Source organism: Oncorhynchus keta, chromosome 27, assembly GCF_023373465.1.
Source record: "Oncorhynchus keta strain PuntledgeMale-10-30-2019 chromosome 27, Oket_V2, whole genome shotgun sequence".
Classification (NCBI taxonomy): Eukaryota; Metazoa; Chordata; class Actinopteri; order Salmoniformes; family Salmonidae; genus Oncorhynchus; species Oncorhynchus keta.
The window spans coordinates 39,534,806-39,559,683 of NC_068447.1; the positions used below are offsets into that span (position 1 = coordinate 39,534,806).

At 41.4% G+C, this 24,878-nt stretch overlaps 1 protein-coding gene and 1 long non-coding RNA gene across 2 annotated transcripts in view; one reads left to right on the forward strand and one right to left on the reverse strand.

Annotated features, from left to right (window-relative positions):
• LOC118360005 (synaptotagmin-6-like) overlaps nt 1-24,878 on the reverse strand; it is a 76,741-nt gene that overhangs the window by 45,143 nt on the left and 6,720 nt on the right. The gene's annotated exons all lie outside the window — the stretch shown is intronic.
• On the forward strand, nt 12,131-13,330 carry LOC118360006 (uncharacterized). The gene is made up of 2 exons (XR_004820796.2): nt 12,131-12,279; nt 12,542-13,330. It is a non-coding gene; the product is annotated as an uncharacterized LOC118360006 (long non-coding RNA).

Below are 24,878 nucleotides of genomic sequence, written 5' to 3' on the forward strand. Positions count from 1 at the left end.
TAATGACTCCAACCTAAGTGTATGTAAACTTCCGACTTCAATATCCGCTCATGAACCATGGGTCCAACACTTTACAATTTGCGTTTATATTTTTGTTCAGTATAGTTATAAGTACCTTACCCCAGTGACTCCTATATCCTAATACACAGTGAACTACATAATGATGTTCTGTCTGATCCGTGTTGTACATGTGCTAGCTACAGATGAAAGCAAGCAAAGGGCACCCTGGTCCGTCTCTCACATTAGCTTGGCAGCAGACCATGAGTGTTAATCAATGTGACAGAGCCCTGATCCGTCTGCTGAGGTTTGATAATGAAACCCATGCACGGCTCATGTGTCCACAGAGAACATGGGTTAACTACCTGATGGGAGGAAACAATAGCAGACACCTGTGACTAACCTGACTCTCTGCTGTACATTTCCTGCTATGCAGCTAAACATGTGCCCCTGCTACAGTACTATTGTACAGGACCACTGACTACGTAGTTATGGATGCACAAGAGATACATTAGAAAACACAAGAGATATAGACTCTGCGGGTACTGTATATTGATCAAAATACAGTAAATACACGAGATATACAAAAGTTACATAGATACAAGAGACCGAAAATAAGGCAAATTCACCCTAGGTTGAAGCTAAGGTGTGAAAAAAGATGCGGCCAAAAGCTGTGGCAGTAGAAAATCATTCTTATCAAATATTTACACAGTACTTCATAAATGATACAGAAGAGAAAGAGACACTATTCGAAATAGAAGGTCAGACTTGTTTCACAGCCAAGAAGACACTGATTTGACACTGGTTGGATTGAAATAGTGGCAAAACATAATCAACAAATAAGAAGAGAGCAGTCTGTCCCCGCTTAAAAGGATCAGTGGATAGCCCACCCTTTGAAGAGGCAAACACACATACACGCACACACACACACACATACACGCACACACACGCACACACACATGCACACGCACACTGTGCCACATGCATACACAATTTAATTATGCAACAATAATGAACTTGAGCCATTCAGCAAACAAAAGCCAGAGGTGTACCGTCCATCCGCTTGCCTCGAAGACCAAAGCATCACACAGACAAGACAGGGCTAGGCTCTCTCTCTCTCTCTCTCCTCTCATCCCCCAAAAACTGACAACCTGTTTCTCACACAGCCATACCATCAGAGAAAACCACCTGGAGAAATCAAAGATCAAAAGAAAGAAAGAGCTCAAAGCAAAGGATTTTCACAAACTCATCCAATATAAAGTGACAGCTTGCATGGTACTCACCGGTGACTGTCTCTCTCACTATGTTTCCCTGTTCCCTCTCTCTTTCACTCTCTCTTCTTTACTCACTCAGTCCCTCTCTCTCTCACACTCTCTCTCTCCTCTCGATCCCCACCCTCGCTAGCTCCTAGACAGAATGCGCTTCCACTGCACTCAGGAACGCCGTTTCTATGGCACTGCGAGGCGAGAGCAAGCCAGTCAGCAGGATATTGTACCGTAGAAAATGTCTAGGGGCAGATCCCTCCTCACTCAGTCCAGAGCAGTTATAGTCACTCACTTCACAAATAGCCTAATTCCTGTTGTGATCAACCCCCCACTCAAGTCACTTCAGTTTGCTTTCACATAGTGGTGTGTACAGGTGTACAATCTTAAATTGACCAGATTCTCACAGCAGAAAAATAACCCTACAGCAACAAGAAATGTGATTTATTTAGTGGATTATAATTAACCCTCTGGAGTCCAATCGCTGTCTAAACCGGGGATTGCCAGTCTCTCTTAGCCAAGAGAGACTGGCATGCAGAGTATTTATATCAGACATCTGATTGCAATTAAGAGCAAAACATGCCACAAAACGTGCCAGCTTAACTAGGTCTTTCCTTGCAGCACTGGACCACACGACTGGACAATAATCTAAATTTGACAAAACAAGAGCCTGCGGAACTTGCTTTTTGCAGAGTGGTGTCAAAAAAGCAGAGCATCTCGATTACGGCTAGACCTCTTCCCATCTTTGCAACAATTGAATCTATATGTTTTGACCATGTCAGTTCACAATCTAAGGTAATGCCTTGTAATTTGTCTCCTCACCTTGTTCAACAGCCACACCATTCATTACCAGATTCAGCTGAGGTTTAGCACTTAAGGAATGATTTGTACAAAATACAATGTTCTTAGTTTTAGAGATGTTCAAGACCAGTTTATTAAAGGCCACACGTTCCAAAATACATTGCAACTCCTTGTTAAGGGTTTCAGTGAATTAGCTGTGGTTGCTGATGCGTATATGGTTGAATCCTCATCATACATGGACACGCATGCTTTGTTTAATGCCAGTGGCAGGTCATTGGTAATTATAGAAAAGAGTAGAGGGCCTAGAGAGCTATCCTGTGGTACACCACACTTCACATGTTTGACATTAGAGACGCTTGCATTAAAGAAAACCCTCTGAGTTCTATTAGATAGACATCCACGATATGGCAGAGGTTGAAAAGCCATAGCACTTAAGTTTTTTCAACAACAGGTTATGGTCAATAATATCAAAGGCTGCACTGAAATCTAATGGTACAGCTCCCACAATCTTCTTCTTATCAATTTCTTTCAACCAATCATCAGTCATGTGTGTCAGTGCAGTATATGTTGAGTGCCTTTCTCTATAAGCATGCTGAAAGTCTGTTGTTCATTTGTTTACAGAGAAATAACATTGTATTTGGTCAAGCACAATTTTTTCCAACAGTTTGCTAAAAGCTGGCAGCAAGCTTATAGGTCTGCTGTTAGAACCAGTAAAGGCCACTTTACCACTCTTGGGTAGCGGAATTACTTCAGCTTCGCTCCAGACCTGAGTACAAAGACTTTCCTCTAGGTTCAGATTAATATAGGTGCCTATTGGCAAACTCTAAGAGCTTTGTCATGTGCCTTCGGGGTCTTGGTCACCTCCCTGACCAAGGCCCTTCTCCCCAGATTGCTCAGTTTGACTGGGCATCCAGCTCTAGGAAGAGTATTGATGGTTCCAAACTTCTTCCATTTAAGAATGATGGAGGTCACTGTGTTCTTGGGGACCTTCAGTGCTGCAACACATGTCCAATCAATTTAATTTACCACAGGTGGACTCTAATCAAGTTATAGAAACATCTCAAGGATGATCAATAGAAACAGGATGCACCTGAGCTCAATTTCAAGTCTCGTAGCAAAGGGTCTGAATAATTATGTGAACAAGGTATTTCTGTTTTTATTTCTAATACATTTGCAAACATTATGGTTTATTGTGTGTAAATGGATGAGGATTTTCTTTCATCGAATCCATTTTAGAATAAGGCTGTAACGGGCCTCCCGAGTCGCCCAGCAGTCTAAGGCACTGCGTCACAGTGCTTGAGGCATCACTACAGACCCTGGTTCGATCCCAGGCTGTGTCACAACTGCCCCTGACCAGGCGTCCCATAGGGCGGCAAACAATTGTCCCAGTATCATCCAGGTTAGGGGAGGGTTTGGCCGGGGAGCTTTCCATGGGTCATCGCGCTCTAGCAACTCTTTTGTGGAGGCCCGGGCACCTGCAGGCTGACTGAGATGAACTGTGTTTTCTCAGACACATTGGTGCGGCTGGCTTCCGGGTAAAGCGGACGGGTGTTAAGGAGTGCGGCTTGGCGTGTCATGTTTCGGGAGGACGCATGACTTGACCTTCACCTCTCCTGAGCCTGTTGGGGAGTTGCAGCGATGAGACAAGATTGTAATTTGGGAGAAAAAGGGGGATAAAATACAAGAAAAAAAATAATAAGACTGTAACGTAACAAAATGTGGAAAATGTCAAGGGTTTTGAATAATTTTCCGAAAGCACTGTACTTTCATTCATTTTTTAAACTGGTAGCAGGGACCTTCAGACGAGGCCCGTGAGGCTTGTGGGCATCCAAAGGGGGCTTGTGGGCGTGTTCATGAGAGTCTCTATAGATTGGTCACAATAGTTTGTAGGCCAAACCGTTTCTGAAACTACAGGCTTTTTGTGAGAAGACCGATTTTCGGGGTGTCACAGGGGCTGACAAACACAGCTCTAGCTCTGTCACATTCCACAGCAGATATGGAAGGGCAATATCGGCAGATGCAGTGGATTGAGACACAGCCCATGCAAAACAAAACGGATGTCTCTAGTTTTAAAGAAATGGATTTTGATAGGGATTTTTTGATTGTGTTAATTAGATTTCTGCAGAGGTGTGGAAATTGTAGGCCAAGGGTTTTACGGGACTTTTTTTGTAGGGTTTGATACATTTTTTTGTTAGGCAAAATCAAATGGGACATTTTAAATAGGAAATTACAAACTTTAGAAGCCTTGTTAACCTTGAATACAGTACAATTAGCATTTCCTGCTATGCAGGCAAATAATCTGCGACAACAGAGTGATCAAATGAAGAGAGTATGTGTGTGGAGAATAGATGTGAATTTGTAGTGGGTGACAAAACATAACATAACATACTCTGTAAATAGTACTCGGTATGTTGTGCACAGAATATATGTGTAACAAAAGGAGGAGGAAGACACACAGAAGTTTAGACGGAATGAATATCAATAAAGGAGACGTTCTCTTATGAATATTAAACATCTTTTTGAATAGATGCCCAGATAACAGATTCTCCAAAGGTTTGTTTTATTTTGAGATTGAATGAGATTAAGCAAATGTGTTAGATGAAGATAAAAGGGACTCTTTATGATGCTATGAATACATGGAACACTGTGGCCACTTGTTCCCCTTAGTGTTCTAGAATCGAGATGATCTGCTGTGAGGAATACATGTAGGTCCACATGCCAAATCAAGAACCATACAACATCGATTGAATATGCTTGGGAGACATTTTGCCTCAGTCTGCAGCGATAGCTCTGTTTGAGATTAGAAGATATTGCAGCACAGAGAGCGAGAGAGAGATAGCAATACCTCCTAGCCTCCCCCTCTCTCCGTTGAGCTTAGCACCAGTCATTGGTGTAGTGGTGCCTGAAGAAGTGGGTATACTTTAATTTTGCCAACCAATTCCCCAATGGCCCGCCCGGCAAAGGAAATGCGCCCCCTGTGAGAAATTATATGAGAAACAGTGACATACACGCTGAATGATCTCAAAGGATAAATCCCATATTGGTCTTTCAGTCAGGCCAACCCAAGCTGTACTTTGCAGTAAGCTAATAGTAGGCCTACTATTGAAACAGATAAATGAGGCTGTTAACTGAGTCAGAAATTCCCAGGTATCAGAGGCTTTCGCTCTGAAAGTCACACTTTTTCTTACAGTAAAAAGACAAGTGGATGTTCTATGTCTTTAACAATGCTTAAACCACATTAGGAAACCACTTTTGAGATTTTTGAATGTAGTTACCCTTTAAGACAAGTGTTCAGGCAACTAGCGCTGTTGTTTGGTTAGCAATGTTTCTGTAGAACATGAGATGGAGTTCGAAAACAAATGGTCAAATGGATTGATGCAAATAATCATGATATCTTTCTGCCCGGCACAGCTAGTTAACATTTAAATGAGAATATTTTTGGGAAAGGCTTTCCATCTACCAGGAGAAGATTAGGCCTGTAATATTATGAGGCATGTCTTACATTACCTCAAAGTAGCCTATACACAAAATCCGACCATAGAAATGTAGACACAATTATTTTATAAAGACTACCTCACATGCATTAAACTTTCTTTCACTGTCTAGCAGCCAACGGCATGATCCTAGTCACATTAGAAACTGTACAGGTGTGCGTAACTGGCTGTAGCAAAGTCAGGAGCAGAAATGGGGAGCAAACGGAGCCCTTTATTGAGGCGAACAGAACACGGTACTAAGAAAACTAAACACACACGGGTGACAATAACCAGCGTGGAGTACACATACAGGGGGTTATATGCAAGACGAGTAATGAGGGAATGCAAACCAGGTGTGCGGGAAACCAAGACAAAACAAATGGAAAATGAAAGGTGGATCGGCAATGGCTAGAAGACCGGTGACATCGACCGCCGAAAGCCGCCCGAACAAGGAGAGGGACCGACCTCGGCGGAAGTCGTGACAGAAACCCATGATAGTTGTTGAATCTTTAGATCTACCCTCTCTAAATTCCTAATGGACATTTCCATCTCTGTCCATGAAACCACTTGCATGATCGGTGCACATTCATGCTTGGACCTACCACCTTGGACCTACCACCGCGTGCATATTGCTGCATTTAAAATGTGAACAAATAACAGTTCATGAACGTCTTAAGCTAAACATTCTGATCTGTTCCATCAGTCGTATTAATTGATACGGTGTATACCTCCACTACACTACTTAGGATACGCATCCTGGGGATTAAGAAGGGAGTATACGCAATGCCCAGTGAAAAACAAGGTATTTACCCTTCACTACACCACTGGCATCAGTTTAGCCTTGAGCAGCCTTGATGCAGTCGACTCTGCACAGTGAGAAACATCCTTACCAGCAGCCAGCAGCCACAGTGAAGGTAGCCTGAAATCAATTAAATACCCAACTACACACGGGAAAATACACAGATTTATCAGATTTAAAGATGCATTATTTCATGATACGGTGCCAGGTGCTCAAACTGGGACCCTTAGAAGAGGGATTTGTACTGAAGGAGCAGATGAGAGGAGCATCCCTTAGCTGCTTACATTAACTGCTAGCATTGCAGTGGAGTCTCCCTATGGAGACGTATGAGTTAAAGTTTAGATTAAAATGGACCTAGTGTCATGTACAATATGCCAACTTCAACCACTAATGCGCGGCCTGCTTGGAGGAGTCTCTGCCGTACCATTGCTGACATATTACCAACATGCTGCAGACACACACACACACACACACACACACACACACACACACACACACACACACACACACACACACACACACACACACACACACACACACACACACACACACACACACACACACACACACACACACACACACTATACATTACTACAGGGTAATAACCGTTATGGTGAACATTACTCAGTGGTGTCAGAGCAGAGATTAGAACCACTGCAAGTTTCATTTACCATCTTGGGTCTGCTGTACATTATGTCCACCAACACCAATGCAGAGTACACTGATTAATACACAAGATTACATTATCACAAATTGCCAACCCTTAGAAGCAGTGGCTACTGGAGACTGCAGTGGCTACTGGAGAATGTTGTTCTACTAGATGTAAAAATGGACATCGTCCTTGCATTTCTACTTACAGCAGCACCAAACATGTTTCAAATGTAATGAAAATGCACCTCTAATGGAAAATAGACAGGTCAATTCACAGAGCATCTGAGAAATATGTTACACTGAATTAAATTGATATGGAGTCAAATGTGCTATTTATTGTATTACATAAACTATTCATGACAGAGAACTTCAAAAGGGCAGGGACCTTATGACAGTGAGCTGACAACAGCTGGACTGGCACTTGACAGGGTAGTAAAGGCACAACTGTGCATTTGATGTGATAGGTCAATGACAAAGCCTCAACCCTCAGTCAAAGCCTTAACCCTCAGTCCAAAAATAGAATAATCTAGAATATTGTAGGTTTAGTACACTCTTAGAAAAAAGGGTTCTATATAGAACGAAAAAGGGTTCTATCGCTTGCCTCATATATGGCACTTTGTAAGGTTCTATATACAGGTAAGTGCCAAAATAAAGGAAACACTTGGGTAAATAAGAGATACAAAGTATTTTGGAAGCAGGTTAATTAAGCACTTAGCATCCCACCATGCTTAGTGTTTAAAAATGTCCACTTTGAAAGAGGGGTCTGAAATGAGCATGGGGTTTAAAATAGTTTCGAATAAAAAGAAAATCACCATAAAAATCCATCAGTTTAAACTAGAGATGTCCATTTTTGCATTGAATGCGTTTCACCACATCCACCACATCCGCCTATGACAAATTTCCGCATCTGTGGTGAGAGGTGACAGAGCTAGAGCTGTGTTTGTCGGACCATGAAAATCGGTCTTCTCACAAAATCGTAGCATCCAAACATTTTGGCCTACAAACCATTATGGAAAGACGAGACTCTCACGAACACAATGGTGTTCTCCATTTGGCTTTAAGACCTCCACAAGTGTCAGGAGACTCGTCTGAAGTCGGTACAGCTGATCTGCCAACTTCTGTCTGTAGCTTCCAAACTAATATGACCCCTCTGAGCAAAGGTGAGACTTTCACAAACATGTTGGTTGTTTTGCTGTAGCACGCCTCACAATACTCGTTCGAAAGCCCCTGGAACCAGTTAAAACAAGTGAATGGAAGTATATATGGAGACTATTTAATGCCAAAAATATGGGGTTAAATAAATATTAACATGACATTCCTTATATCGCTCAGATATAGGAGAGACATTTTAGGACAAACTTATGGGAGATTCTGGAGCGCTGCCTGAGAAAACATTTTCCACCACCATCAACAAATCATCAAATTATGGAATTTCACATGGAAGAATGGTGTCGCTTCCCTCCAATAGAGTTCCAGACACATTGAAGCTGTTCTGGTGGCTCGTGGTGGCCCCACGCCCTATTAAGACACTATGTTGCCGATGCCTTTATTTTGGCAGTTACCTGTAGAACCCTCGTAGGCTATATAGAATCTTTTTCCAAAAAGGGTTCTTACATTCTGACCATAGGTATACAGCCAAAAGGTTCTATATAGACTACAAAAGGGTTTAATATTGAACCCTTTACAGTGCCATATACCGTATGAAGCACATTCACTGGCTGAATACAATCCATGATTAAACTTGACGACAAGTCATCCTATTAACAATGTCTCACTTAGTGGCAGGTATTATAATTCATTCTCCAAGCGTACTTCCTATCAACTTGAAATGACTCATGGGGACAGTTGCGTATCCCTGCCTTGTAGAGGGGGTGTGCCATGTGCTAGTGGTGTGCTGCCTGATTCATGATCTGCCCCTGTGCATGGATTTTCTTGCCTCTTTCATTGTGTCTGTAGCTAGAGATTCAACATGGTACCTGTCAGTTGATCATGGAAGAAGCATGGGGCCTGCCAATCCGAGTAGAGAGAAGGCGCTCTGCCCTGAATACATAGTAGAACTACAGGCACATCTCTGGGTCAGGCCTCTCTAAGCATATAGCTCCACACCATTCATCTTTCTACTGAACAATACATCAACAGCCTCTGTCATCTTAGGCATGAACGGCTTGCGGATCACTCTGTACCTGAAACCCTACCGCAGGAATCTAAAGAACAAAGGTTCAAAGGGAAAGCTCAGCCCAGGGTTGAGGTGTGTCCTTCTTGGAACTGCTCTCTGAGAATACGAATCGAAATCGAAATCGAAATCCACTCAGTTATTCAAAGACGCCTTTCGAGAGATTTAATATAGCCTCCTTCAAAATCCTTCCGATCTGTTGACAAAAACCCGACCAGTGTGTTAACTTGGGAAAGGAGAGAAGAAGGTAGATCACAGACCCAAGTAAAAAACGGACTGAGGGCTGAGGTGGTGCAGAGATTAGCGAACGAAGGGCATGATAAGAGGGAGTTCATACACAATGGAGGATGGGGGTGGCTTTAATGTCTATAGCCCTTTCCTTTCAGGGGATTTAGAGCTACAGTATCTAACCAATGTTTATCTCTAAACAGTGTTTTGAACAAACTGTGACTTTCAGAAACACACCAATTGACAATAGACGGGGGGTCTATTCATTCCAAATGTAATCGGTGAAAGCTGTAATGGCCCTGTGATATGTATCACACCAGCCTATATTGTAGTACGAGCAAACAAATCTGCAATTAATTCAGTGTTGCTCACAGTTGAAAGTAACCTGTGATATGAATTACCAGGGAAACCACTGAAGCGGACAGTGTAGATTATATGTGACATTGTGACTACAGCAGTGCTGCGGTCCCTGACATTAACATTACTCATCTTCTCCACCAAGGGGCTTTTTTCATAGAATGTGGAAAAAAAGACCAATACAAGGATATTCTACCTTTTTGCAGTGTTTGTTTATTTCAATGCATGTGAGCCCTGTTTGATAAAAACATGCTGTCTAAATAAATAGGCCTACAATATTTTTGGGATATATTATTGCAGAGCAGTTGTCGTTGAAAGATTTAAGCAGTAGATCAATACATTTCAATTATTCAATTAATTGACCATGAAACCAACAAAAAATGGGATACAATGGGACAACATAAATACATTGTCATCCCATGTCTTTATTGACCATAAAACCAGACAAAAATATCTGGATAAGCTAAAGAGATGTGATAAATAGGTCAATGGAACTCAACCAAAACAATGGAAATGCCATGGAAACGAGTGGGGGAATGATGCCGTGGGGAAAGATCACGAATCTCCTCATTGCCCCACAGGCAACATTAGCTTACATTTAGGCTGTTTACATGTGTATTTCACACTATGTTGAGGTTAAAATCAGAGTATAATGCTGTATGGATGTCAACCCCAACACATGTTCATGTCATCATCACCAATCCACTGCATTACAGTTAAAAAAGACTTTGACTACCGCCACAGATTTCTCTATGCTAGCTATGCTACCAGCTTATACGAATGGGAGTTAGCATTTAGCAGTCAATTCTTCTAAACCGGATAAAGGACAACTTCTAAATGTTATCCAGTGAAAACAGACAAATATATCAACATCTGACTTTAGTAACCCACATTGTGGGCCTCTTATTATACATTAATCATGACTGATTTGACTTGTTTCCACTTGTTTAGATTAGAATTTGAATGTGCAACTCTCCGGCGTCTTTCTTCTGTCCCTCACGGCGTTCCATTGACTTCTTCACCACATTTATTGCCGTTTTCATCTCCAGAAGTTCTTTATCTAGCAGGGTGCTTTCCCTGCTGTGCTCCCATGATGACCCATCTTTCCCTGCTATCTGCTCTGAATGCCAAGGACGTCTCTAGCACTGAACCCACTGAGCAACCTCACTCTAACCCTATAGGCCCCACACCAGATTGCATGGACACCCTTTCTGCGTCGTGTACACTGCGACAGATTCATAATCATGCATTGTCTGTTCGTTTTAGTCCCCTGTTGTTGGATGAGCGTGATTTTGTATTTCCGGCTGTTGACCTAAATTGGGAAGAGGAGTGCCACTTGAAACTAAATTCAATCAGCAATACCATTATAAGGGCAAATTACGAGGAAGTGCTAAACATCTCGACTTCTAAAGTGCTCTTCGTTTGGGAAAAATGGTGTCGTTTTGGTATTACAGGAACGGTTCACCCATTTTGAATGTTTGTCTTTGTGCATCTCTGAGTGATGTTCTATTGATTCCCTGAGTCATTTCATATTTTCACGTATCTGAGTTATTGGAGTTCAAGCAGGCAGAAATCCGACCAGTATGACCTAGCACTGTGATAAAATCGCTCTCACTACACTGGAAGTTAATAGGATTGTGACTTTTAGATCACAAAAACGTCTATCACACTGTACATGTCAGATTTCAATACTGACTGATGTCATAACTTGGGAGGATGTCTTCTCTACAATGAGCCATTGATCACACTTTTGAGATATTCCTACCTCGAAAAATGTGTAATGTAACTGAGGGTCTAGCACATTTTTCCTATTTGTCTGCCTCTTTCGTCCAGGGTGCCATTACCAGAGATATTATAGAAAGGAGATAGGAATCCAATGAATGAAGGAACATATAACGCCACACCCAGCAGAATGTCAGACAATCCTAGCTAGCTAGCCAGCCAGCCTACAGAGAGAGCATTGCATTGTGGATTTTGACTTCAGATGCAACTGATTTCCACAATGATTTTCCATGTTGCTACCAACGTTATTATAACACCAAAATTTGTTCACAAAAAATATTGTTCTCATATATTTGTGTTATTTATTACTGTAATGTGTTAACATTAACACATGTGGAGACTTAACTGCATTAACAAACCAGGCACAAAACATAATAACAGTTAACAGAAAGCCAAAGTTTATTTTTCAGTTTGGTCCAACTTGGTTTCCAACCATACTTGGTTGTGTGATAATGTCACGAGATGGATTGGTAGTTATGTGGATAAGTGGGTGGCAGGGCTGGTGTGATCAGACGCACCAGCAGCGAGTTAGCTAATCAGACAGGTAGCTGGGGATTGGCTGTAATTTCCTTTAAAAGCCCTGTGTTTTGTGTTGTTCGGGGCTGGGATCTGAGTGGATAATGTCTCTTTTTGGGGATCAGTCCCATATGCAAGTGGCCATGTCTTGAGTGTTTGCTGTGATTACACTGGACCAGTGTCTGCGGGATGAGAAGTCTTCCTGGCGAAATCAAGTGCTGTTCCACTGGATGTCATAAGGTGAATGCACCAATTTGTAAGTCGCTCTGGATAAGAGCGTCTGCTAAATGACTTAAATGTAAATGTAAGTGAGAAAGTAGGCGGCTGCGCTGTTGACGAACTGGGGCAGTGGAGTTGAGAGGTGAACCAAAAGCAGAGGACTGAGAGAGGCATTGGTACAGTGCAGATTTAGGAGCTTTAACTCCACCAAGTAAGGGATGTGATTTTTCCTGTTCACCTTACACTAACTACTCTTCTCTCTCTGGGCTATCTTCTTCCACAGTACTGAAAGCCACTATTGATGGCACTAAAGCCACTATTGATTGAGGCGGGGCCATCGGTGACATTGCCAAGCAGAGTCTCAGACCGAGTTCCAGGACAGGGAGCTGTGTGGATCTGGATATCACCATACAGACTTATTTTGTGGGGCATCGTTGGGCCCTAGAAATCGAGAGCCTATCCCCACATTCTGATGACTGTTATTTAATCCACTAACTGTTTAATTGTTACCTGATTAAATGATTATGTAACAATTAAATCATTAGGATTTGGGGCACGACGGTAGAAGTTGTTTAGAGTTACCATCTCCCGAATAAAACTAAGGTCTTTACCTATAACATAGATAAAGTTACCTTATTAATCATTACCTCTTATCAAATACTTATTCTGAATGCTCATAACCTTGGATCTGCAAAAACCTCAGCCTTGCGCATTATTTATTACCAGAGCAATTGGTGTAATTTATGCACATGAACCGCCGCCTGTTTGGAATAAAAAATCAATGCATTTGTGTGAAATGCCTTCATTCATCGTGTATCTCGGTCGGAAACCAAGCCTTCTCTGAAAGTTGTGGGTGTAAGGCTCTGATTGTCCACGAGGTCAATGTCCGTAGTTGTCTGTGGCTTCAATAACTTGTCATTTAGTCTGGGGCAGAATGAGTGGAACTGTTCCCTTCCACTGGTTCTGGAAGATTGGTCCTCTGAAGACAGGCTAATCAGCCGTGTCAATGATTCCCATTGGTGATGAGCATAGTAGGATAGTTGTTTAGGTAAAATTTTCTTGATATCTGATGCCATCTCATCAGCTGTCCCAGTGATTGTCTGAGGTGAGCTTCTCGCCTCTTCCTCCTTGTGTCGGTATTCAGGATTCGGACCATGATGGACATGAGCTGCAGCTGTTCCTCTCTGGTCTAAAGGACGGTGAGTTTATTTCTTCACCTTGTGTTGAGGTTCAGAGTTTCGACCATTTAAAACATGTAGTTCTCGCTTCACGTTTCTTGGTCTAATGTTAATTTCATTACCAAGGCTATTATGCACTATGGCCAAAGGAGATGGCTCTGTCCCTCTGACACGCTCTTCTGACCTCACTTGGGGAGTGGCCACTTAATGTGCAAAGGATTTTATTAGAAGTTCTCTTCTGACTCCTAAAATCACATTCCTATCTCAACAAAAACACATTATTTTCACATTGTATGAAAACTTGCCAGATAAAAGGGTTATCCTTTCCAAGTTACACTATTTAGTCCATACCGTTTTTTTTAATAACATCACAAAATAAAAACCAATATTACATTAGTTTTCTACATTTTCCCACATCGTTCCATTAGAGATATTGTTCCATTCACTTTATGGACTTTAGAATTTTGGGCGGGCAGAAGTCTCTCGAGACAAAGGCATTCCTTTGGTTGATAAAGAGCGAGAGAGTCTCCCTCTCTTTGAATTTACGGCCAGGTGTGAATGGTCAACCATCCAGCAGCTCCCTCTCCCCTCCATAGGAGAGGCCTGGTTACTGTCACCCCCTTTCTATACGTTGTCTGTCTCCCCCTATTTTGTCCGTTAGAGGGGTTAGCAGACTAGAGCGAGGCAAAGGGTGGGTCCCATGTTGTGTGCTGGAGAACATTAAATCCTGTGTTGGGTGACGTTAAAAGGGATTCACACTAAACTGATATTAACATTAAAGGAGACATTTTTAAGCATGTTTTAAATTGTCACGCATTATGTTTCACTTCATTTCCTGACTAATTCAATATGCTCCTGGGCTTCTGAGCGTTGCTCGAATATTCTCAACTTGAATCTGTTACAGGAACATCCTAGTTCTAGAAACATTCTGAGAATCTAAAGTTGAAGTCGTGAACTATTCAGTGCAGCAGTTAATTACTATCCTCTTCCAATGTCTTTGTCATAATCTGAAGGGTTTGAGAGCATCATCAGTTTTCCATTTGTTTAGTCAGTGATGGCTTAAACTAAACACACAAATGATGTCGCGTAGCACCGTCCTCATCATGTTCTTAATTACACACCTCATTGCAGATTACCTTGTGGAGAAGGCAATTCATTTTCAGGCAGATTGTCATCTGTGATATATTAACATGAAGGAATTTCCTACACTGAGCCCAAGTCATTATTGACAGCTCGTAAATTGGTTTGACTGGTTTTTCACATTTTCTGGAAGCTGATAATGTGAAGTGCAATACTGTGATTTTTATTTGTATGTTTTGGACTGTTAAATATGCAAACAAAATTACTATAAATGGCATAGCCAATGAACAGGGTAACACATTTTCATAATTCCAGCATTTACGTAAAATGAGCCAAGATCAACACAGCTAAATGACGAGTCAAGATCAACACAGCTAAATGACGAGCCAAGATCAACACAGCTAAATGACGAGCCAAGATCCGGCTGTATGTAGACAATACCATTACTTAATGCATTGTTTCCCTAGTTACCTTTCATTCAGTATGCTTCACAAATCTCCTGTGGCCATGCAACCTCCGTGTTTTGTAGGTAGAACATAAGTGACAAATTCATCATAGAGGCATAACTGTCTCTTTCCACGTATTTCTCAGTGTCCCATGGAGAGGTTATCAGGAGTTTAACAAGCTAGAAGGTCATTCCATCAATTCCTGTCAGCATGGGTAACATCACTTCATGCTTTAGCCGGTTTGCACAGAGCTCTAATACAATCAAGAAATAAAATGTCACAACAAACCTTAATTTGCCCCTCTGTTTTGTTTTTGCAAGTGAGACAAACATATTGTCATTAGCTTTAATGCAACACCACCCCTTCAAATGCTCTGGCTCACTCATAAGCAGAAAAGTGCTTCTTTCCACACACACACACACACTTGTTTTGGAGTGAGATTTCCTCAGGGGACAGTTAATGGGACTATAAGGGAAATCACAGAATTGGAACCAGGAAAGATTCCAGGAAATTAAAGGGCCAATGGCAACGGGTGCAGGAGGTGTGCTGAGTAACCCCGTTTCTATGAACTTACCCTACGACAAAGTATTGAGCACGAACATTACATATCTTGAGTAAGAGTAATATACGTGTATATAAATGGCAGAGAATTTGTAAGTATATATCAAACATGATTGAATAAAATGAAAGCATGCTTAATCTGCTTTTCAGTTCCACTCCGTAATGATAGATGATAAAACAAGACAAGCTCTGCTGTGTAGCTTAAACAATAGGCAACACTGACCATCCATCAACATGTAATACATTATACCCTTGGCTTGCCCCTGAAAAAGCTGTGATATTTTGTAACTAATTACATTCTTTCACGCATACAACGTTTTCATCCAATTAGCGAATAAGGTGTTGACAATGTTAACCTCTTCATTATACTGCCATACTACTGTATTACCCCCTGGGCTCTAATGTAGTGCATGTAAATAACAGCTCTCTTACTTCCCTCTGCCCACAGCCATAACACATACCACCTCACTGCAAGCAAAACCAATGTAAGAAGAATGGGCTACATTTGGCTACAGCCTCATCCTCAAGATTCACCAAAACACTAAGAAGAGGCCAGATTTGGCTAAAGCATCTACTTTCAGTCTCACCGAAATGTTGCCTACTCCAACATCAAATCCAAGTTGATTGGATACATTAACATTTTAAGACAAAATCAAGTGTGTCTAATGTTCGCACATCAATGTGGTTGATGAAGTGGGGGCCCACGTCTGGTTGTAAGTGTTTCTACATCAACTCAGTGAGCATTGCAGGAGTTTTACCCCCAGAGGGTTAGCTGGAGCTATAGCTTTCAGCATGAAAGGCTACATAGAGCGGTCCTGATGATGGGGAAACAGAATAGAATGACTGTTGGTGTCCCAAATGGGACCCCATTCCCTAATATAGTGCACTATTTGGGCCCTGGTCATTGTGTTATAAAGTGAATAGGGTGGCATTTGAGATGCAAACTCTGTCTGCTTCGAGCCAAGTCAACAATCCCAACCTCTCTCCGTGGCGCTGTCAGCAGCATAGGCGGTGACTAATCTACATCTCTGGGGAAATGAGTTGAGTTCAAAGCACGGATGTGAGTTGTAAATGAGAAAATTGAGGAGATAATGCAATTCTTCTAGTGAGATACAGGCATGCATGTATTTCTATACAGGTCATGTAATTCTTCAAATCAAATAAATCTATTGGTCACATACAGTTTACAGCAGGTATAAATGGTGCAGTGAAATGCTTATGTAGTAGCTCCCTCAACAATGCAGTAATTCTGCCAATAACAATAAACGGAGTCAGGTCAAAAAATAACAAGTAATAGAAGTGATAAGAGGCAGTATGGATAGTAATAATGGACTGTATTCACAAATATAAAGTAGGTAGTGACTTGGTCACGCATTGGAATAAATAATATGCTGCCAAATAGGACAGGAGTGTTGGCTGAGTGTGTGTGTTTGAGAGTGCACATGTGTTTGTGTATAGGTTTGTGTGTAAGGGTTGGATGTGTGGGTAGTCATTGCAAATAATCTCTAAGGTGCAGGGTGACAGCTAGGATTATCTGTTCAGCAGTCTGATGGCTTGGTGGTACTAGCTGTCTCGGAGCCTGTTGGTCCGAGACCTGATGTTCTGATACCCCTTGCCAGATGGTAACAGAGTGAGCAGTCTGTGGCTCAGGTGACTGGAGTGCTTAACGATTTGGAGTAGATGTCCTGGAGGGCAGGGAGCTCCCTCCCAGTGATGTATGCTGTACCAGTGATGCAGCCAGTCAAGATGCTCTCGATAGTGCAGCTGTAGAATTTCTTGAGGACCTGAGGGGCCCATGCCGAATTTCTTCAGCTGCCTGAGGTTGAAGAGGCACTGTAGCGCCTTCTCCACGGCTGTGGTGTGATTGGACCATGTCAGGTCATTTGTCAAGGAACCTGAAGCTTTTTACCCTCTCCACTGCAGCCCTGTCGATAACAATAGGGATGTGCTCCCCCTGTAGTCCACGTTCATCTCCTTGGTTTTGCTGACGTTGACAGAGTGGCTGTTCTCTTGGCACAACTCCGTCAGGGCTCTAACCTCCTGTAGGCTGTCTCGTCGCCGATCAGGTCCATCACCGTCATGTCATAGGCAAACTTATTGAAGGCATCCTTCCTAACTCAGTTGGCGGAGAGGAAGCTCCTGGATTTCACCATGAGGCCAATGCTGACTTTAAAACAGTTAGAGTTTAATGGCTGTGATCGGAGGAAACTGAGGCTGGATCAAAAACATTGTAGTTACTCCACAATACTAACCTAACAAGGAAACCTGTTTAGTATACAAATATTCCAAAACATGCATCTTGTTCGCAACAAGGCACTAAAGTAAAACTGCTAAAAATGTCAAAGAAATTAACTTTATGTCCTGAATGCAAATCCAACACAACATGTCACTGAGTACCACTCTTCATATTTTCAAGCATGGTGGTGGTGGCTGCATCTTGTTATGGGTATGCTTGGATTAGAGATAAAAATAAATGGAATAGAGCTAAGCACAGACAAAATCACCTGGACAATAACATAAAACAAGGCCAAATATATAGTGGAGCTGCTTAACAAGACAACATTGACTGTTCCTGAGCAGCCTAGTTACAGTTTTGACTTACAGTTGAAGTCAGAAGTTTGTATGTATTGTTAACAAACTATAGTTTTGGCAAGTCGGTTAGGACATCTACGTGGTGCATGACACAAGTAATTTATCCAACAACTGTTTACAGACAGATTATTTAACTTATAATTCACTGTATCACAATTCAGTGTGTAGATTTTAGAATTCAGGCTGTAACACAACAAAATAAGTCAAGGGGTATAATACTTTCTGAAAGTGTAACAGAATTGCTTCTGTCTCTCTCCTCACCCCGAACCAGGGACCCTCTGCACACATCAACAACTGCCTCCCACGAAGCATCATTACCCATCGCTCCACAAAAGCTGTGGCCCTTGCAGAGCAAGGGAAACAACTACTTCAAGGTCTAAGTGAGTGACCTCACCGATTGAAACACTATTAGCATGCACCCCGCTAACCATTACACTCACCCCCCCTTTTCCACAGCAACCAGTGATCTAAGTGAGTGACCTCACCGATTGAAACGCTATTAGCGCACACCCCTCTTACTAGCTCGCCATTTCATACCTGTTACAAAGGCATTGTAAATGCGTTGGTCCATCCTCTCAGTTTTGTGCTGATGTTGCTAGTTACCCAAGGTTTCTGGTTGGGATAGTCATTATTGGGACAACATCCCCTGTGCCTTTCCTGATGAACCCTGTGACTGAGTCTGTATACACATTGACATTGTCGGAGGCGACCTTGAGCATTTCCCAGTCCATGTGATCAAAGGTGTTTTGTAGCATAAGTTCTCATTGCTCAGACAAGCGGTGAACAGATCTTACCTTTTGTACTTCCTGCTTGAATGTTAGAAGTAAGATGGAGGCATAGTCTGATTTGTCGGGGGTGATGGAGGGCTTTGTATCTGTTTAGTATGTATCTTTCAAATCTTAGAATGTTCTCAAATCATTATATGATATCGGCAAGGGTACAGATTTCATTTTCATTTTGAAACCGTACTATGAATTTTATCCCAATAGCCATGTGAAGTCATGGCAAAGTATTCATTTTGACTATAAATATTCTGCCTGTTAAAGCAACTGGGATATTATTCCATCTAATGAGATCGTATTGAATTGATTTGCGCTTTCTGTTAAAGGTTGTCAATGGTTTTATCTAAAGAAGGAAATATATCTAATCCCAAGTATTTAAACTGGGAAACGATTGGGATTCCATAAGTAGAGATCCTCCATCAGAGTCTTGAGAGGCAGTAAGGCTGATTTGGTTAGATCGATTTTATAACTTGAGACGAATTTGAATTGATTTATAAACTTCAATCTGTTTGGATGCGATTCAGATACATTGTCTAGATTTACTGAAATATAGTCTGCATATAATTAGGTGAAGTGATCAATAGATTTGAAGCAAATTAGTGTTATTGCCTTGGGTGCCATGGATAATAAAAATAGCAAAGGAAAAATTGGGTTGTATTGTCTATTGCTTCTAGTCATTCTGAACAGAGTAGGGCAGTCATTGCCTGTTAGAACTATGGCTGAAGGATTGGCATATAACATTTTAATCAAATTATTGAAATTGGAGCCAATGGTGAACGGGGAAGTCAAATTTCTGGTAAGCAGGGAAAGTATGTTACTTTCTAGATGTAATCCGTTACAGTCCAAAGTTTCAATCAGTAATGTAACTTTTGGATTACCCAAACTCAATGTAATCTGATTACATTCCGTTACTTTAGGATTACTTTCCCCTTAAGAGGCATTAGAAGACCAGTTAACAATTGAACAACAGCTATTGTAGGATAAATCAATGTTAAAGTTTACACAGCTGGCCACATATGGATGTTAAATTTTACTTTATGGGTTGGTTATGTAGGCTTCTTCTAACCCATTGCTTTCTACTACATATGATATAATTTAATCGTATCTTTAAAAACCAATGTATATCAGTATCTCAGTCACTCCAATATGATATTGATCTTCAAGAATAGGACTTGGAAATATGGAAGTATAGATTAGCCAATTTTGCTTTACCTGAGCATAACCTCAAAACTAAGGATTTATTAGCCAGCCCTACTCTGTTGTTTATGATTTTGTTGTCATGGAGGACTGATTGGGCTCATTGATTACAGTTGGGGCAAAAATTCTGGGCTCATGGAATGGCATGCTTTGAGCACTACTGAAGAGTGCTATTTACAGTACCAGTCAAAAGTTTGGACACACCTTCTCATTCCAGGTTTTTATTTATTTTTACAGTGTTCTACATTGTAGATTAATAGTGAAGACAAAGACAAATCAAAACAATGAAATAACACATATGGAATCATGTTTTAACCAAAAGTGTTTAACAAATCCAAATAGAATTTATATTTGAGACTCTAAGTAGCCACCCTTTGCCTTGACAGCGTTGCACACTCTTGACATTCTCTCAACCAGCCCTGTGTTGAGGATCAGCGTGGCGGATGTGTTGCTGCCTACTCTTACCACCTTGGGGCGGCCCATCAGGAATTCCAGGATCCAGTTGCAGAGGGAGGTGTTTAGTCCCCGGGTCCTTAGCTTAGTGATGAGCTATGAGGGCACTATGGTGTTGAACACTGAGCTGTAGTCAATGAATAGCATTCTCACATAGCTGTTCCTTTTGTCCAGGTGTGAAAGGGAAGTGTGGAGTGCAATAGAGAGAGCATCGTCTGTGGATCTGTTGGGGCGGTATGCAAATTATAGTGGGTCTAGGGTTTCTGGGATAATGGTGTTGATGTGAGCCATGACCAGCCTTTCAAAGCACTCCATGGCTACAGACATGAGTGTTATGGGTCGGTAGTCATTTAGGCAGGTTACCTTAGTGTTCTTGGGCACAGGGACTATGGTGGTCTGCTTTTTAACAAGACAGAGAGAGGTTGAAAATGTAATGTCAATGAAGATGCTTGCCAGTTGGTCAGCGCATGCTCGGAGTACACGTCCTTGTAATCCGTCTGGCCCTGCGGCCTTGTGAATGTTGACCTGTTTAAAGGTCTTACTCATATCGGCTGCGGAGAGCGTGATCACGCAGTCATCCAGAACAGCTGATGCTTTCATGCATGTTTCAGTGTTACTTGCCTCGAAGCGAGCATAGAAGTAATTTAGCTTGTCTGTTATGCTCCTGTCACTGGGCAGCTCTTGTCTGTGCTTTCCTTTGTAGTCTGTAATAGTTTGCAAGCCCTGCCACATCCGTCGGAGCCGGTCTAGTATGATTTGATCTTAGTCCTGTATTGATGCTTTGCCTGTTTGATGGTACGTCGGAGGGCATAGCGGGATTTCTTATAAGCTTCCGAGTTAGTATCCCACTCCTTGAAAGTGGCAGCTATAACCTTTAGCTCAGTGTGGATGTTGCCTGTAATCTATGGCTTCTGGTTGGGGTATGAAAGTACAGTCACTTTGGGGATGACGCCGTCGATGCACTTATTGATGAAGCCAGTGACTGGTGTGGTCTACTCCTCAATGACCTCGGAAGAATCCCGGAACATATTCCAGTCTGTGCTAGAAAAACAGTCCTGTAATTTTCATCATAGGTACACTTCAACTATGACAGACAAAATGAGGGAAAAAAATCCAGAAAATCACATTGTAGGATTTTTAATGAATTTATTTGCAAATTATGGTGGAAAATAAGTATTTGGTCACCTACTTCTGTCCTCCACTCATTACCTGTATTAATGGCACCTGTTTGAACTTGTTATCAAGAGCCAATAAAACGGCAGCCTTCCTCTCTGGCGCCATTATGATCTCCTGCTAGTATCGCTTTAATTAAAAAAACTTGTTCAGGCTAGGGTCCTTTCTTCTCAATTTCTGCTTGACTGACGTGCCCAAAGTAATCTGCCTGTTGCTCAGGCCCTGAAGCAAGGATATGCATATGATTGGTACCATTGGAAAGAAAACACTGACATTTGTAGAAATGTTAAAATAATGTAGGAGACTATAACACAATAGATATGGTAGGAGAAAATCCAAAGACAACTGGAAAAAAATATTTTGAGAGCCCATGCTCTTCCAATGGAAGGTATAGGGAAATAATTAAATCTAGCTCCCACAATGCAATTCCTATGGCGTCCACTGGGTGTCAGTAGTCTTCAAGGTTTTTCAGGCTTGTTTTTTTTCTTAATTTTTTCATTTTTTTACCTTTATTTAATTAGGCAAGTCAGTTAAGAACAAATTATTATTTTCAATGACGGTCGAGGAACAGTGGGTTAACTGCCTGTTCAGGGGCAGAACGACAGATTTGTACCTTGTCAAGTAAGAATGAGTTTTAGTACAAGGGCATCTGCTTGGAAATTAGTGTGTGCACGTGCCATGAAGATTTTCCTATTGAACATGCTTCTTTCCGTATGAATATTATTATATTATAGTTTGATTACATTTTAGTGTATCTGAGGATTAAATATAAATGTATTTTGACTTGTTGAAACAAAGTTTAGGGGTAGATTTTCGGATTGCTATCTTGGCATGTTGAACGGGTGGATTACTCAAATCGATGGCGCAATTATTTTTGGATCCAGACCTAAATTTTGCAGGTAGTTTGAAATCAGAGTGGAGTTAGGGGGTTAGGTGCTGACTACTAAAACCTCTGTTAGCTACTTGGGATGTATCCTTGATGGAAGCTTGGGAGGTGTGAGCATGGCCAATAAGGTGCTAGGGAAGGTTAATGTTTTTGGCTAGAAGGTCCAAGCTGCTTGATAAGGACTCCATGAAAGTGCTAGCTACTGCCCTCAATCAATGCCATTTTGACTATGCTAGTATTTCCTGGTTTGGCGGCTTATCTAAATTTATGAAGGGGAAGCTCCAGATAGCCCAGAATAAGCTGATCAGGGTAGTTTTGAAGGTGAGTCCACATACTCACATAGGCAGGAGCTGCTTTCAGGAACTAAACTGGCTGCCTGTTGAGGCTAGGGTGTCCAAGATTAGACTAGGTTTGGTTTACAGGAGTATTTATGGTCCTGCACCCAGATATCTAAGTGATTACTTTTCCCATGTTAGGGATGCACACAATCACAGCACCAGATCAGGTGTTGCTGATGTGTGCTTATACAGGTTCAGGAGTAATGCTGGGAAAGGTACTTTCTTGTATGCTGGAGCCTCAGAATGGAATGAGTTGCCTCTGCCTATAAAAACAACATCCTCTCTGGACAGCTTTAAAAAATAAAGTAAAAATATGTTTGATGTCTTCTGTGCCCCTATGATGTAACTGGAATGATGAGAGAGATGTTCTTCTTCTATGTTTTTGTTTTATTATTTCACTACCATACTGTGTTCCATCTTGTCTAGCCATCTTGTCTCAAGAGGACCACAATGGAACCACAGACTTTATTGTGTGTTATCCTCAGTGATTTTATTCATGTGCATGTATGGCTTTTAAATTTGTGTGCTTGTTTAAAATGGTCAAATTAATAAACTAAACTAAAAAACAAAACGATATAGCTGGGACCCTTTGGATGACAAATCAGTGGAAGATACTTAAGTGAATATTTAATCGCTATTTGTGAATTTGGAAAAATATTTTGATGTGGGGCGCAGTCCTCAAACAATCTTATGGCATGCTTTCACTGTAAAGCCTACTGTAAATCGAATAGTGCAGTTAGATTAACACAAATTTAAGCTTTCAACCGATATAAGATGCTTGTATGTACCTATGTACCTAAATGTTTAATATCCATGATTTTTATGATTATTTATTAGAATTGTGTGCCTTCCAGTGTCACCGGAAGCTAGCAGGACGCCTAGCCTTAAGTTTAAGAACCAGCGCTAACACAGTGCTGTATTTGTCGGACTCTGTATTTGTCGGAAGATCTACCACAGCAGTGCTCATGTCGTAATAATGAGGCATAGGCATCAATCACTATGTTGTCTCACACAGTGACATGGACTGCTTTTCAATTTTTTTGAGGTGTGTTTGTGTACTCACTGTGAAATGTTGTCTCTGTAAAACACAGAGTCAGTGTGGGTGTGTGAATATAAATGATTGAAGGGTAGTTCTTCTGGGGTGTTCTACAGTAATCTCCACAGTTTGATGTTCTTGTCTTGTTGTTTTGGATTTCACCTGCAATGCGTCATCCGTTCCTGGCCTGCCAATAGATGACTGAGGGGCGACCTAGACCACCATAAATAAATTATCTGGGTTACGTCCCAGATTGCACCCTATTGCCTAAATATTGCACTACTTTTGACCAGAACTCTATGGGTAGTGCACTACATAGGGAATAGGGTGTCATTTGGGATGCACACCGGGTGATGCCAATCACTTTGGCACATATTTCAGATGTAAGTGATATATTTTTAAAACTCTAAGTACAAAAGTCTAAACTGATAACATTTGTTATGCCCCCATCTTAGGTTCAGAACCTTTGATTATTCATTCATCGGAGTTGAACACACCTTTCAACCCTGAGTCAATCATGCAAAATCTAAGTTTCCTGTGAAATACCATGAGAACATTTAATTTAGTCACTAATACAACAGCTAAAGATGGGCTCACTGTTTCGTCATTTCGCTAACATTTAATCCGAAAGCAAAAAATACAACATACACATTTCAAAACGGTTCTTTTTGAAGTGCTGAATACAAAGAATAGTCAATGGTAAACCATGTTTCATACAGTAGTTTCCACAGTTGTGTCAAGTTTGCTGGATGTCCTTTGCGTGGTGGACCATTCTTGAAACTGTTGAGAGTGAACTCCAACATTGCAATCCTTGACACAAACCCCTACTCCTGGTCTGTCACCTACTACCATACCCAGTTCAAAGGCACTTAAATATTTTGTCTTGCCCATTCACCAT